This window comes from Tachyglossus aculeatus, chromosome 3 (assembly GCF_015852505.1).
Source record: "Tachyglossus aculeatus isolate mTacAcu1 chromosome 3, mTacAcu1.pri, whole genome shotgun sequence".
In the NCBI taxonomy this organism is placed as follows: domain Eukaryota; kingdom Metazoa; phylum Chordata; class Mammalia; order Monotremata; family Tachyglossidae; genus Tachyglossus; species Tachyglossus aculeatus.
In genome coordinates this window covers 7,974,224-7,987,450 of record NC_052068.1, presented here as the reverse complement: position 1 = coordinate 7,987,450, position 13,227 = coordinate 7,974,224, and the positions used below count along the sequence as shown (strand labels likewise).

Below are 13,227 nucleotides of genomic sequence, written 5' to 3'. Positions count from 1 at the left end.
GAGGCCTAGAAGTGCAATGTCCTGGGAATCCCAGGACCCGGGTTCTAGGAACTGTGGCATTTGTTGAGCACTTGTGTCAGCACTTGTCCTAAACTCTGGGGTAGATACAAGCTCATCAGGTAGGACACAATCTCTGACCTTCCTAGGACTCAAAGTCCAAGGGAGAAGGGAGGACGGGATAGTAGCATAGTCTAGAGGATAGAGCCCAGGCCTGGGAGTCAGAAGGACCTGGGTTCTAATCCAAGCTCTGCAACTTGTCTGCTCTGTGACCTTGGGCAAGTCACTTCACTTATCTGGGCCTCAGTTCCCTCATCTGTAAAATGTGGATTAAGACTGTGAGCCCCATATGGGACAGAGACTGTGTCCAACCCAATTTGCTTGTATCCACTCTAGGGCTGAGTACAGTGCCTGGCACACAGTAAGCACTTAAATACCACAATTATTATTATTAATAACAGGTACTGAATCACCATTTTCCAGATTTATTGAACTGAGGCCCAGAGATGAGAAGTGACTTGATCAAGGTCACAAAGCAGACAAGAGACTGAGTCAGAATTAGAATCCAGGTCTCCTGACTCCCAGGCCTCTGCTCTTTCCACTGGGCCATGCTCTGATCCCAGATCTGGGCTGCTGTGTGTGACCTTGGGCCCCAGTTATCTCATCTGGAAAATGGGGACAAGAAACCTGCTCTCCCTCCTTCTGACAACATCCCCCAGAGGCTGGGCTGGCCCTGATTTTCCCTCCTCTTCCCCAGCACTTGGTACATAGCGACTGCTTAACAAACACCGCAAGTATTAGGAGTGATAGTAAAGCACTTGTAATGTTGCCACAAGACCCGGAAGTGACCTGCAGGATACCATTAGCCCTTTGTGAAACGTGAAGTTACCCTGTGACATTAACCCAATATGCTGGCCATGACAAAACCAGGGAACGCCTAGATACCAGGGCGTGTTACGACCTGCAAATATTTGATTTGCAGGAGGCCAGAGTTAAGCGCTGACTGTCAGCATTGTTTCCCAGCTTCTGCTTGCCAAATCCTTCTCCCTCTGAATCTGACGCAGGTTATACATTCCCCAGCCTAGACTTCCATATTACACTTCTATTAAAGGAAAACCAAACAAAAATGGTACACTTATTCACACACACACACACACACGCACACAATATCACACCTCCCCACCAATCCCCGAGTCATGACAGACTGAATCAAGCAATTAGACCTGCAACTGTGTTCACAGGCCTCCCCAGGACAACAGTTATCTGTTTATTTATTTATGTACTGTAATGTCTGGCTCCCCCTCTAGACTGTGAGTTCCTTGTGGACAGGGAATGTGTCTGGTTATTGTTCTATTGTACTCTCCCATGCGTTTATTCATTCATTCATTCAATCGTATTTATTGAGCTCTTACTGTGTGCAGAGCACCGTACTAAGCGCTTGGGAAGTACAAGTTGGTTTAGTACAGTGCTTTGCACACAGGAAGCACTCAATATACGATTCAATGGAGGAACACCACAGGATCGGGAGTCAGGTGGCCTGGGTTCTAATGCTGACTAAGCACTTGGTTTAGTCCTCTGCACAGAAGCAGCACTACAATGTGAGAAGCAGCATGGTTTAGTGGAAAGAGCCCGGGCTTGGGAGTCACAGGACACGGGTTCTAATCCCGGCTCCACCACTTGTCAACTGGGTGATTCTGGGCAAGTCACTTCACTTCTCTGTGCCTCAGGTACCTCATCTGGAAAATAGGGATGGAGTCTGTGAGCCCCAGGTGGGACACAACCTGATAACCTTGTATCTACCCCAGCGCTTAGAACAGAGCTTGGCACATAGTAAGTGGTTAACAAACACAGTAAGCGCTTAGTACAGTGCTCTGCACACAGAAAGCACTCACTAAATATGATTGAATGAATGGAGAGAGCACAGGTCTGGAAGTCAGAAGGTCCTGGATTCATTCATTCATTCATTCAATTGTATTTATTGAGTGCTTACTGTGTGCAGAGCACTGTACTAAGCGCTTGGGAAGTACAAGTTGGCAACACATAGAGACGGTCCCTACCCAACAATTGGCTCAGAGTCTAGAACGGGGAGACAGACAACAAAACAAAACATGTGGACAGATGTCAAGTCATCAGAATAAATAGAAATAAAGCTAGGTGCACATCATTAACAAAATAAATAGAATAGTCAATATGTACAAGTAAAATAAATATTCTATTAGGGTTTTATTTTTTATTAGGGTTTTATTAGGGTTCTAATGCTGGCTCCACCACTTGTCTGCTGTGTGACCTTGGGCAAGTCACTTCACTTCTCTGTGCCTTCAGTTGTGTCATCTGTAAAATGGGGGTTGGGACTCTGTCCAACTCGAATTTCTTCTATCCACCCCAGTGCTTAGAACAGGGCCTGGCACACAGTAAGCTCTTAACAAATCCCATGATTAATAAATACGATCGATTGATTGGCTCTGCCACTCACCTCCCGTGTGACCTTGGCCCATTCACTGGCTTCTCTGTGCCAGGGTTTCCCTATCTAAAAAACAGGGATTAAATACCTGTTCTCCCTCCTCTTTGACTGCGAGGCCCATGTGCGACAGGGACTGGTGTCTGATCTGACAGAACTATCTTTGCCCCAGTGTTTTAGCACATAGCATAACTCTATCAATACCACAGTTATTATTATTTTTATTGTTATCACCTGTTAGCCAGCTTGATCAATTTAATGAATAACTATCATATGCAGTGGCAGAGAAGCAGCGTGGCTCAGTGGAAACAGCACGGGCTTGGGAGTCAGAGGTCATGGGTTCTAATCCCAGCTCCGCCACTTGTCAGCTCTGTGACTTTGGCAAGTCACTTATCTTCTCTGTGCCTCAGTTCCCTCATCTGGAAAATGGGGATGAAGACTGTAAGCCCCACGTGGGACAACCTGATCACCTTGTATCCTCCACAGCGCTTAGAACAGTGCTTTGCACATAGTTAGAGCTTAACAAATACCATTATTATGATTATGATTATGATTATTATCATCTAAGGAGCCACCTGTCCAAACTCCAGAATGCCCTGGAGTTCCTTGTCTGATTCAGTGGACAGGTGGTCCAGATTCCTTGCCCAGGGAATTGCTTCAGAGATAGTTAAGGAATGATGATGACAATGATATTTGTTAAGCACATACTATGTCCCAAGTACTGTACTAGACTCTGGGGTGAATATGAGCAAATTGGGTTGGACACAGTCCCTGTCCCACATGGGGTTCACATTCTCAATCTCCATTCTAAAGATGAGGTAGCTGAGGCCCAGAGAAGTAAAGTGACTTGCCCAAGGTCACACAGCAGACATGTGTTGGAGCCAGGATTAGAACCCAAGACCTTCTGACTCCCAGGCCCGGGATCTATCCATGAAGCTTGTGGAATTGTCCCAGAGTTCAAGGGGTCGACATCAGCACTTCTGTGGAAAGTTCCAGCCCCTCAAGGGACAGATAATAACAATAATGACGGCATTTGTTAAGTGCTTGTTATGTGCGAAGCACTGTTCTAAGTGCTGGGGGGGATATGGCAGCGTGGCTCAGAGGAAAGAGCAGGGGCTTGGGAGTCAGAGGTCATGGGTTCAAATCCCAGCTCCACTAATTGTCAGCTGTGTGACTTTGGGCAACTCACTTAACTTCTCTGTGCCTCAGTTACCTCACCTGTAAAATGGGATTATGATTGTGAGCCCCACATGGGACAACCTGATCACCTTGTATCCTCCCTAGCACTTAGAACAGTGCTTTGCACATAGTAAGCGCTTAATAAATACCAAAATTATTATTATTATTATATGGGGTGATTAGGCTACCCCACGTGGGGCTCACAGTCTTAATCCCCATTTTACAGATGAGGTAACAGGCACAGAGAAGTTAAGTGACTTGCCCAAAGTCACACAGCAGACAAGTGGCAGAGGCAGGATTAGAACCCATGACCTCTGCCTCCCAAGCCCATACTCTCTCTACTGAGCCACACTGCTTCTCTCCCCTGCTTCAAAGCCTTACACATCTTAGAGAAGCAGCAGTGGAAAGAGCCCGGGCTTGGGAGTTGGAGATCGTGGGTTCTAATACCGCTCCGCCACATGTCTGCTGTGTGACGTTAGGCAAGGCACTTGACTTCTCTGTGCCTCAGTTACCTCATCTGTAAAATGGGGATAAAGACTGTGAGCCCCACTTGGGATAACATGCTTACCCTGTATCTACCATGGCACTTAGAACAGTGCTTGGCATATACTAAGTGCTTACTAAATACCATAATTATTATTATCTCCTCCAAGAAGCCTTCCCTGATTAAGTCCTCCTTTCCTCTTTTTCCACTCCGTCCTGCGTTGCCCTGACTTGCTCCCTTCCCCGCCCCCAGCATTTTTGTCCATATCTGTAATTTTATTTATTTTTTATTAATGTCTGTCTCCCATTCTAGAATGTCCGCTCATTGTGGGCGGAGAATGTTTCTGTTATATTGCACTCTTCCAAGTGTTTAGGACAGTGCTCTGCACATAGTAAGCACCACATGGCAAGCACTCAGTAAATATGACTGACTGGCTAAGGAATGGGTGGCATTGTCCCAGAATGCAATGGGACAACACCAGCATGGCCTGGGAAACTTCTGGAAAGTCTGATGAGAATGATTCCCGCCTCCCAAGGAAGCTAATGAAGAGTGCATGGACTAATCTCGCTTGCTCTTTGACCTTGGGCAAGTCACTTCAATTATCTGTGCCTCAGTTTCCTCAACTGTAAAATGGGGACACCTGTTCTCCCTCCTACTTGGACTGCAAGTCCCACACAGGACAGGGATTGTGTCCGATGTAATTAAGTTGTACCTACTCCAGTGCTTAGAACAATGTTTGACAATCGTTAGGGCTTAACAAATACCTTACTAAAAAAACAAACACAAAAGGCTAAAGAATAGGCGGGTCGGTCCCAGAGTTCAGCCAGGCAACAGCAGCAGGGCCTGGGAAAGTTCCCGAAAGGCCCATGAGAAGTCCAGAACACCTGCCACTCTAGGCTCAGATTCATGATAACAACCAGAAAAAAAAACAAAATAGAGAAGATGGGCAGCTCCTGTACTAGACTAGACACTCCTTTGAGGGCAATGACTGTGGGTCTACCAAGTCTATTGTATTGCACCCTCACAAGCACTTAGGACAGTGCTCTGCCTGCAGGAAGGGCTCAATAAATCCCACTGACTCATTGCTTAGTGAAATAGTGATATTGATCATAGTGATACTGATTGGCCACATTACCTAATAACAATAATAAATGGCATTTACTAAGCGCTTACTATGTGCACAGCACTGTTCTAAGCACTGGGGAGGTTACAAGGTGATCAGGTTGTCCCACGGGGGGCTCACAGTCTTCATCCCCATTATACAGATGAGGTAACTGAGGCCCAGAGAAGTGAAGTGACTTGCCCAAAGTTACACAGCTGACAGGTGGCAGAGTTGGGATTTGAACCCATGACCTCTGACTCCAAAGCCCGGGCTCTTTCCACTGAGCCACACTGCTTCCCCAATGAATTAGCTGTCATTCATTCATTCAATCATATTTATTGAGCACTTATTGTGTGCAAAGCACTGTACTAAGCTCTTGGGAGAGTACAATATAGCTGACACATTCCTGCTCACGATGACCTCACCCCCTACAGGGGGAAACGGACATTAATATAAATAAATAAGTCCCATAGAGGACTCCCAGTTTAATAATAATGATGGTATTTGTTAAGCGCTTACTATATGCAGAGCACTGTTCTAAGCGCTAGGGTAGACACAAGGTAATCAGGTCGTCCCACATGGCACTTGCCACTAGGATCTGGTACCTTGCCTCCATTCTGAGTGGAGGAAAATGACCCACAGAAAACAAGTGAAGAAGCCCTGTCTTCTGACTCCCGCTCTTCCTAGACTGTGGGCAGGGACCAAAGGAAGTGCTCAGTACATTCCCTCACTAATGAACTAGAAGCCAGGGCTCCTGGCTACCAGAGGCCTGCACTGAAAACTGGGCGAAGGCAGGGAAAAAAATCACATGGTTGGAGAAACAGCCTGGTTGAGTGGAAAGAGCCTGGGCCTGGGAGTTAGAGGTCGTGGATTCTAATCCCGGCTCTGCCACTTGTCTGCTGTGTGACCTTGGGCAAACCACATCACTTCTCTGAGACTCAGTTCCCTCATCTGGAAAATGGGGATTTTCATTCATTCATTCACTCATTCATTCATTCATTCATTCAATCGTATTTATTGAGCACTTACTGTGTGCAGAGCACTATACTAAGCGTTTGGAAAGTACAATTCAGCAATGAAGAGAGACAATCCCTGCCCACACAGGGCTTACAGTCTAGAAGGGGGAAGACAGACATCAAAACAAGTTAACAGGCATCAATATAAATAAATAAAATTATAGGTACGCACCATCAAAACAAGTATATAGGCATCAATATAAATAGAATTATACATATCTAATAATAATAAAAATGATGGTATTCATTCATTCATTCACTCGAATTTATTGAGCGTTTACTGTGTGCACAGCACTGTACTAAGTGCTTGGAAAGTACAAGTTGGCAACATATAGAGACGGTTCCTACCCATCACAGGCTCACAGTCTAGAAGGGGGAGTAATAACAGCATTTATTAAGTGCTTACTATGTGCAAAGCACTGTTTTAAGGGGAGGTTACAAGGTAATCAGGGTGTCCCACAGGGGGTTCACAGTCTTAATCCCCATTTTACAGATGAGGTAACTGACTCCAAAGCCCGTGCTCTTTCCACTGAGCCATGCTGCTTCTCTCTTTATATACATAAATGCAAGCCCCACATAGGACAACCTGCTTACCCTGTATCTCTCCCAGCGCTTAGCAGTGCTTGGCACATAGTAAGCACTTAACAAATACCATCATCATTATTATTATTATCTTAGAGCCCAAAGGACAGGGTTTCTCACATGCCCCAACCCTGCTCCTCTACCACCACAAGCACAGCAAACATCCAATTTCCTACTCTCCCAAGCGCTTAGTATAGTTCCCTACACACAGTAAGTGCTCAATAAATGCGACTAATTAAAAGCAGTATGACTTAATGGAAGGAGTCTGGGGAGTCAGAGGTCCTGGGTTCTAAATCTGGCTCCAATATGTACCTACTGTTTGACGTTGGCTGGCTACTTCACTTCTCTGTGCTTTGCTTTCTTCAATCCCTGTTCTCCCTTTTAGGCTATGAATCCCACAAACCTGATTATCGTATGTCTGCCCCAGTGCTTAGTACAGTGCTTGGTACGTAGTAAGTGTTTAACAAATACCACAATTATGATTAGTAAAACCTTGCCAACCGTGGGAGCTACATTCATTCCTGAAATTCAAGGAGATTGGGAAAGCGAGAAAGAGGATTTAGATCCCAGACTCGCAGGAGCCATATAATAATAATGATTAGTAATAACTGTGGGATTTGTTAAGTGCTTACTATGTGCCAAGGACTGTACTAAGCACTGAAGTAGACACATGCAGATACTACTACTACTAATAATAATAATAATTATGGTATTTATTAAGTGCTTACTATGTGCCAGGCACCATACTAAGTGTTGAGATGGATACCAGCAAATCAGGTTGGACCCATTTCCTGTCATTCATTCATTCATTCAATCGTATTTATTGAGCGCTTACTGTGTGCAGAGCACTGTACTAAGTGCTTGGGAAGTACAAGTTGGCAACATATAGAGACAGTCCCTACCCAACAGCGGGCTCACAATCTAGAAGGGGGAGACAGACAACAAAACAAAACATATTAACAAAATAAAATAAATAGAATAGTAAATATGTACAAGTAAAATGAACAGACTAATAAATCTGTACATACATACATACAGGTGCTGTGGGGAGGGGAAGGAGGTAAGGCGGGGGGAGGGGGAGGAGGAGAGGAAGGAGGGGGCTCAGTCTGGGAAGGCCTCCTGGAGGAGGTGAGCCCTCAGTAGGGCTTTGAAGGGAGGAAGAGAGCTAGCTTGGTGGATGTGCGGATGGAGGGCATTCCAGGCCAGGGGGAGGACGTGGGCCAGGGGTCGACGGCGGGACAGGCGAGAACGAGGCAAAGTGAGGAGGTTAGTGGAAGAGGAGCAGAGGGTGCGGGCTGGGCTGGAGAAGGAAAGAAGGGAGGTGAGGGAGGAAGGGGCGAGGTGGAGAGCCTTGGAGCCGAGAGTGAGGAGTTTCTGCTTGATGCATAGGTTGGCTGGTAGCCACTGGAGATTTTTGAGGATGGGAGTAACATGCCCAGAGCATTTCTGCACAGAGATGATCCGGGCAGCAGTGTGAAGTATAGATTGAAGTGGGGAGAGACAGGAGGATGGGAGATCAGAGAGGAGGCCGATGCAGTAATCCAGTCGGGATAGGATGAGAGATTGAACCACAGGGTAGCAGTTTGGATGGAAAGGAAAAGGCGGATCTTGGCGATGTTGTGGAGGTGAGAACCGGCAGGTTTTGGTGACAGATTGGATGTGAGGGGTGAACGAGAGAGCAGAGTCGAGGATGACACCAAGGTTGCGGGCTTGTGAGATGAGAAGGATGGTAGTGCAGTCAACAGTAATGGGAAAATCAGGAAGAGGGAAGAGTTTGGGAGGGAAGATAAGGAGATCAGTTTTGGACATATTGAGTTTTAGATGGCAGGCAGACATCCAGATGGAGATGTCTTGAAGGTAGGAGGAGACATGAGCCTGAAGGGAGGGAGAGAGAGCAGGGGCAGAGATGTAGATTTGGGTGTCATCAGCTTTGTGTGTCATTTGGGTGTCATCAGTCCCATGTGGGGCTCCCAGCCTCAACTCCCATTTTACAGATGAGGTAACTGAGGCCCAGAGAAGTGACGTGACTTGCTCAAGGTCATGCAGCAGAGAAGTGGTGGAGCCAGGATTAGAATCCATGACCTTCTGACTCCCAGGCTGGTGCTCTAACCACTACGCCATGCTGACCCACATGGATCTCACGACTTACGCAGGAGGGAGAACCGGTACTGAATCACCATTTCACTTATGAGGCAAATGAGGCCTAGAGCAGTGAAGTGACTTGCCCAGTCACACAGCAGACAAATGGCAGAGCCGGGATTAGAATCCAGGTCCTCTGACTCCCAGGCCCGGGGTCTTTCTGCTAAGCCTCGCTGCATTTGAAGCAATTTTGAGCTAATTCTGCTGGGGGGAGGAAGGTGATTCCAGCTTGCTGTGGCATTATGTTGCCAACTTGTACTTCCCAAGTGCTTAGTACAGTGCTCTGCACACAGTAAGTGCTCAATAAATACGATTGATTGATTGATTAATTCTGCCCGGAAGAGGAAGATTTGTGAGGAGGCAAGTGTTGGACTCCTTCCAGGCGGGAACCATGAGCTGGGAACTGCAGATCGGGGAAGCCACAAAACTAACACCTTGTGAGGAGGAGGCTCTGCTGAACGCAAACGGATGACCACAGAGGACAAACTGCTCTGCCACATATCTCCTGTGTGACCTTGCACAAGTCACTTTTCTGGGTCTTAGTCCTCTCATCTGCAAAATGGGGATTAAGAGTGTGAGCCCCATATGGTACAGGGACCGTGTCCAACCCAGCACTTAGAACAATACTTGGTGCATCGGAAGCACTTAACAAGTGCCATAATTATTATTACTATTATTATTACAACAACATTCAGGAGCCTATTGCCCTGCAAGGGGGCTGTGGACCTGGGTTCTGATTCCTCATCCATCACTTTTTTTTAAATGGTATTTGTTAAGCATTTACTATGTTCCAGGCACTGTTCTAAGTGCTGGGACAGATATAAAGAAATCAGGCTGGGCACAAGCTCTGTTCTACATGGGGCTCACAGTCTCCATCCCCGTTTTCCAGATGAGGGAACTGAGGCCCAAAGAAGTGAAGTGACTCACCCAAAGTCACACGACAGACAAGTGGTGGAGTGAGGATTAGAACCCAGATCCTTCTGACTCCCAGGCCCGGGCTCTATCCACTAGGCCAAGCTGCTTCTCTGTGACAAGTCACTCCCTTCCTCACTGGACAGGATAGGAAAGATGTGGAACTGAAGACGCTACAGGAATATATTAATAATAATGAAGGCATTTGTTAAGCGCTTACTATGTGCAAAGCACTATTCTAAGCTCTGGGGAGGATACAAGGTCATCAGGTTGTCCCAAGTGGGGCTCACAGTCTTAATCCCCATTTTACAGATGAGGTAACTGAGGCACAGAGAAGTTAAGTGACTTGCCCAAAGTCACAGAGTTGACAAGTGGCTGAGCTGGGATTTGAACCCATGACCCCTGACTCCCAAGCCCGGGCTCTTTCCACTGAGCCACGTTGCTTCTCTAAAGAGCTTAGTGAGCAGTGGTGTGCAATATGTGGAAAAATTTCAAAAAAAGTTGTCTAATGTCAACATTATCAATCGTATTTATTGAGCGCTTACTGTGTGCAGAGCACTGTACTAAGCGCTTGGGAAGTACAAGTTGGCAACATATAGAGACGGTCCCTACCCAACAGTGGGCTCACAGTCTAGAAGGGGGAAACAGAGAACAAAACATATTAACAAAATAAAATAGAATAGATATGTACAAGTAAAATAGAGTAATAAATACATACAAACATATATACATACATACAGGTATACATATACATACATATATACAGGTGCTGTGGGGAAGGGAAGGAGGTAAGGCGGGGGGGAATTATGCCGCTAGATGCCAATTGTGGTATTTACCAGGCTCTTACTCTGTTCCAAGCGTTGCGGGAAACACTGGAGTAGACAGAAGCTAATCGGGTCGGACCCGACCCCTATCCCACATGGAGAATCTAAGGGAGAGTTAGAATAAGGTGTCGCATTCCCATTTTACAGATGAGGAAAGTGAGGCACAGAGGTGACTTGCCCTCGGTCACACAGCAGGCAAGTAACAAAAACCTAGGTCTCCTGTTCTCCCTGCCCTGGCCCTATCCACAAGGCAAACTTGCTTTGCTGCTCCGGTTTAGACAGAAGGAGCAATTCCCTGAGAGGCAGTTGATTTGGCCATCTGTACATAACGATTCTCCCAAATCAATACTCTTTGCCAAAGTCGGGTCTGAATTCCAGCAAAACATGTGAGTTTTTATTCTCTTTTTAAGGAGAAATTTCTCAGGCGGTGAATTCTGTTTCAACTGAGAGCAGCTGTTGGGGGTGGGGGGTGTCCCAGGATTGGTGTAAGCCACTTGCTGCTTTGTAATTTATTTATATTGTAAGCTATTATTATTACTTATTATTAATATTATTTTTCTATCAAAGTCTGACTCCCTCCATCCCAAGACTGTACACTCGTTGTGGACAAGGAATGTGTCTGTTTATTGTTGTACTGTATTCTTTCAAGCGCTTACTACAGTGCTCTGCACACAGTAAGCGCTCAATAAATATGACTGAATGAGTGAAAGACATAACACTGGGAGGACAGGCAGGGCTCAAAACTGACAGCACCCAGGGGCCTCGAGAACTGGCCTTTGGATTCCCGGACTCACCGGGCAGGAGGCTGTAACACTCGAGCTCCAGACTGTAAGCTTGCTGTGGGCAGGGAATGGGTCTGCTATTGTGCTCTGCACTCAGTAAGCGCTCAATATATACCACTGTTCGACTGACCAGCTCCGCTGCTTGCCTGCTGTGTGACCTTGGGCAAGTCACTCCTGCTGGGCAAGGCTGCTTGGAAAAGCAGCATGGCATAGTGGATAGAGCAAGGGCCTGGGAGTCAGGAGGTCCTGGGTTCTAATCTCGGCTCCACCACTTGTCTGCTGGGCAACCTTGGGCAAGTCATTTCACTTCTCTGGGCCTCAGCTACCGTATCGGTAAAGTGGAGATTGAGACTGTGAGCCCCATACAGGTTAGGAACCAGGTCCAACCTGGTTTGCTCGTATTCATTCAATTGTATTTATTGAGCACTTACTGTGTGCAGAGCACTGTACTAAGCACTCGTATCCACCCCAGCACTTAGTACAGTGCCTAGCACATAGTAAGCGCTTAACAAATACTACAATTATTATTATTATTTTCAATATTATCATTTTTATTATTATTGTTCTCTGTGCCTTAGATTCCTCATCTGTAAAATGGGGATTCAATAACTATTCTGCCGCCTACTTAGTCCGGATGGGACAGGGTGTGAATCCGACAGGATTACCCTGCATCCACCCCAATGCTTATCATATAGTGACTAACCAATCCCAATTATCAGTACAGTGGTCTGGACACAGTTAATACTATGCTATCTGTAACGTGGGTTCCAGATTAGCCTTTTCAATCATGCATATGCACTCATGGTTGAATTTCCATGTCAGTGGTGTTTTCTTTGACCACAAATCTAAGAATAATAATTGCGGTATCTGTTAAGCGCTTACTACATGCTTACTGTATTAAGCGCAGGGGTCGATACAAGCTTATCAGGTTGGACACATGGGGCTCACAGTCTCAATCCCCATTTTACAGAGGTGGCACCTGAGACACAGAGAAGCAAAGTGATTTGCCGAAGGTCACTCAGCAGACAAGTGGAGGGGCCAGGATTAGAACTCATGACCTTCTGACTCCCAGGCCCGGGCTCTAGCCACTAGGCCATGCTGCTTCTCCAAGCAGCATGCCTTGCCCAGCAGAAGTGACTATGTGACAAGGTCACACAGCATACTGCTTTTCACACACATATATACACACTCCCCTACTCTGACTGTGAGTCTCATAATAACAGTAATAATTGCGGTATTTGTTAAGTTCTTACTGTGGGAGAGGCACTGTACTAAGCACTGGGGTGGATACAAGCAAATCGGGTTGGCACAGTCCCTGTCCGATGTGGGGCTCACAGTCTCAAGTGGGGCTCACAGTCTCAATCCCCATTTTGCAGATGAGGTAACTGAGGCAGAGAGAAGTGAAGTGACTAACCCAAGGTCACCAAGCAGACAAGTGGTGGAGCTGGGATTGGAATGCTTGGGGGACAGTGACTGGATCTGACCTGATGATCTTATAACAACCCCAGAGCTTAGCACAGTGTTGGGCACTCAGTAAGTGTTTAACAAATACCAACTTTTATTACTGGTCATTGTATGCAGAGTAAGCGCTTCTTTTAATGGCATTTATTAAGCACTTACTATGCACTGAGGCACAGAGAAGTGAAGTGACTTGCCCAAGGTCACACAGCAGATAAGTGGTAGAGTAAGGAATAGAACCCAGAGCCTTCTGACTCTGGCCGGGGGTGGGCAGACGGGAGAGGGCACCTCACA

General features: G+C 46.4%; 1 protein-coding gene across 1 annotated transcript in view; it reads right to left on the bottom strand.

The window, feature by feature from the left end:
• The window catches only part of PWWP2B (PWWP domain containing 2B), a 76,434-nt gene that overhangs the window by 14,534 nt on the left and 48,673 nt on the right, over nt 1-13,227 (bottom strand). The gene's annotated exons all lie outside the window — the stretch shown is intronic.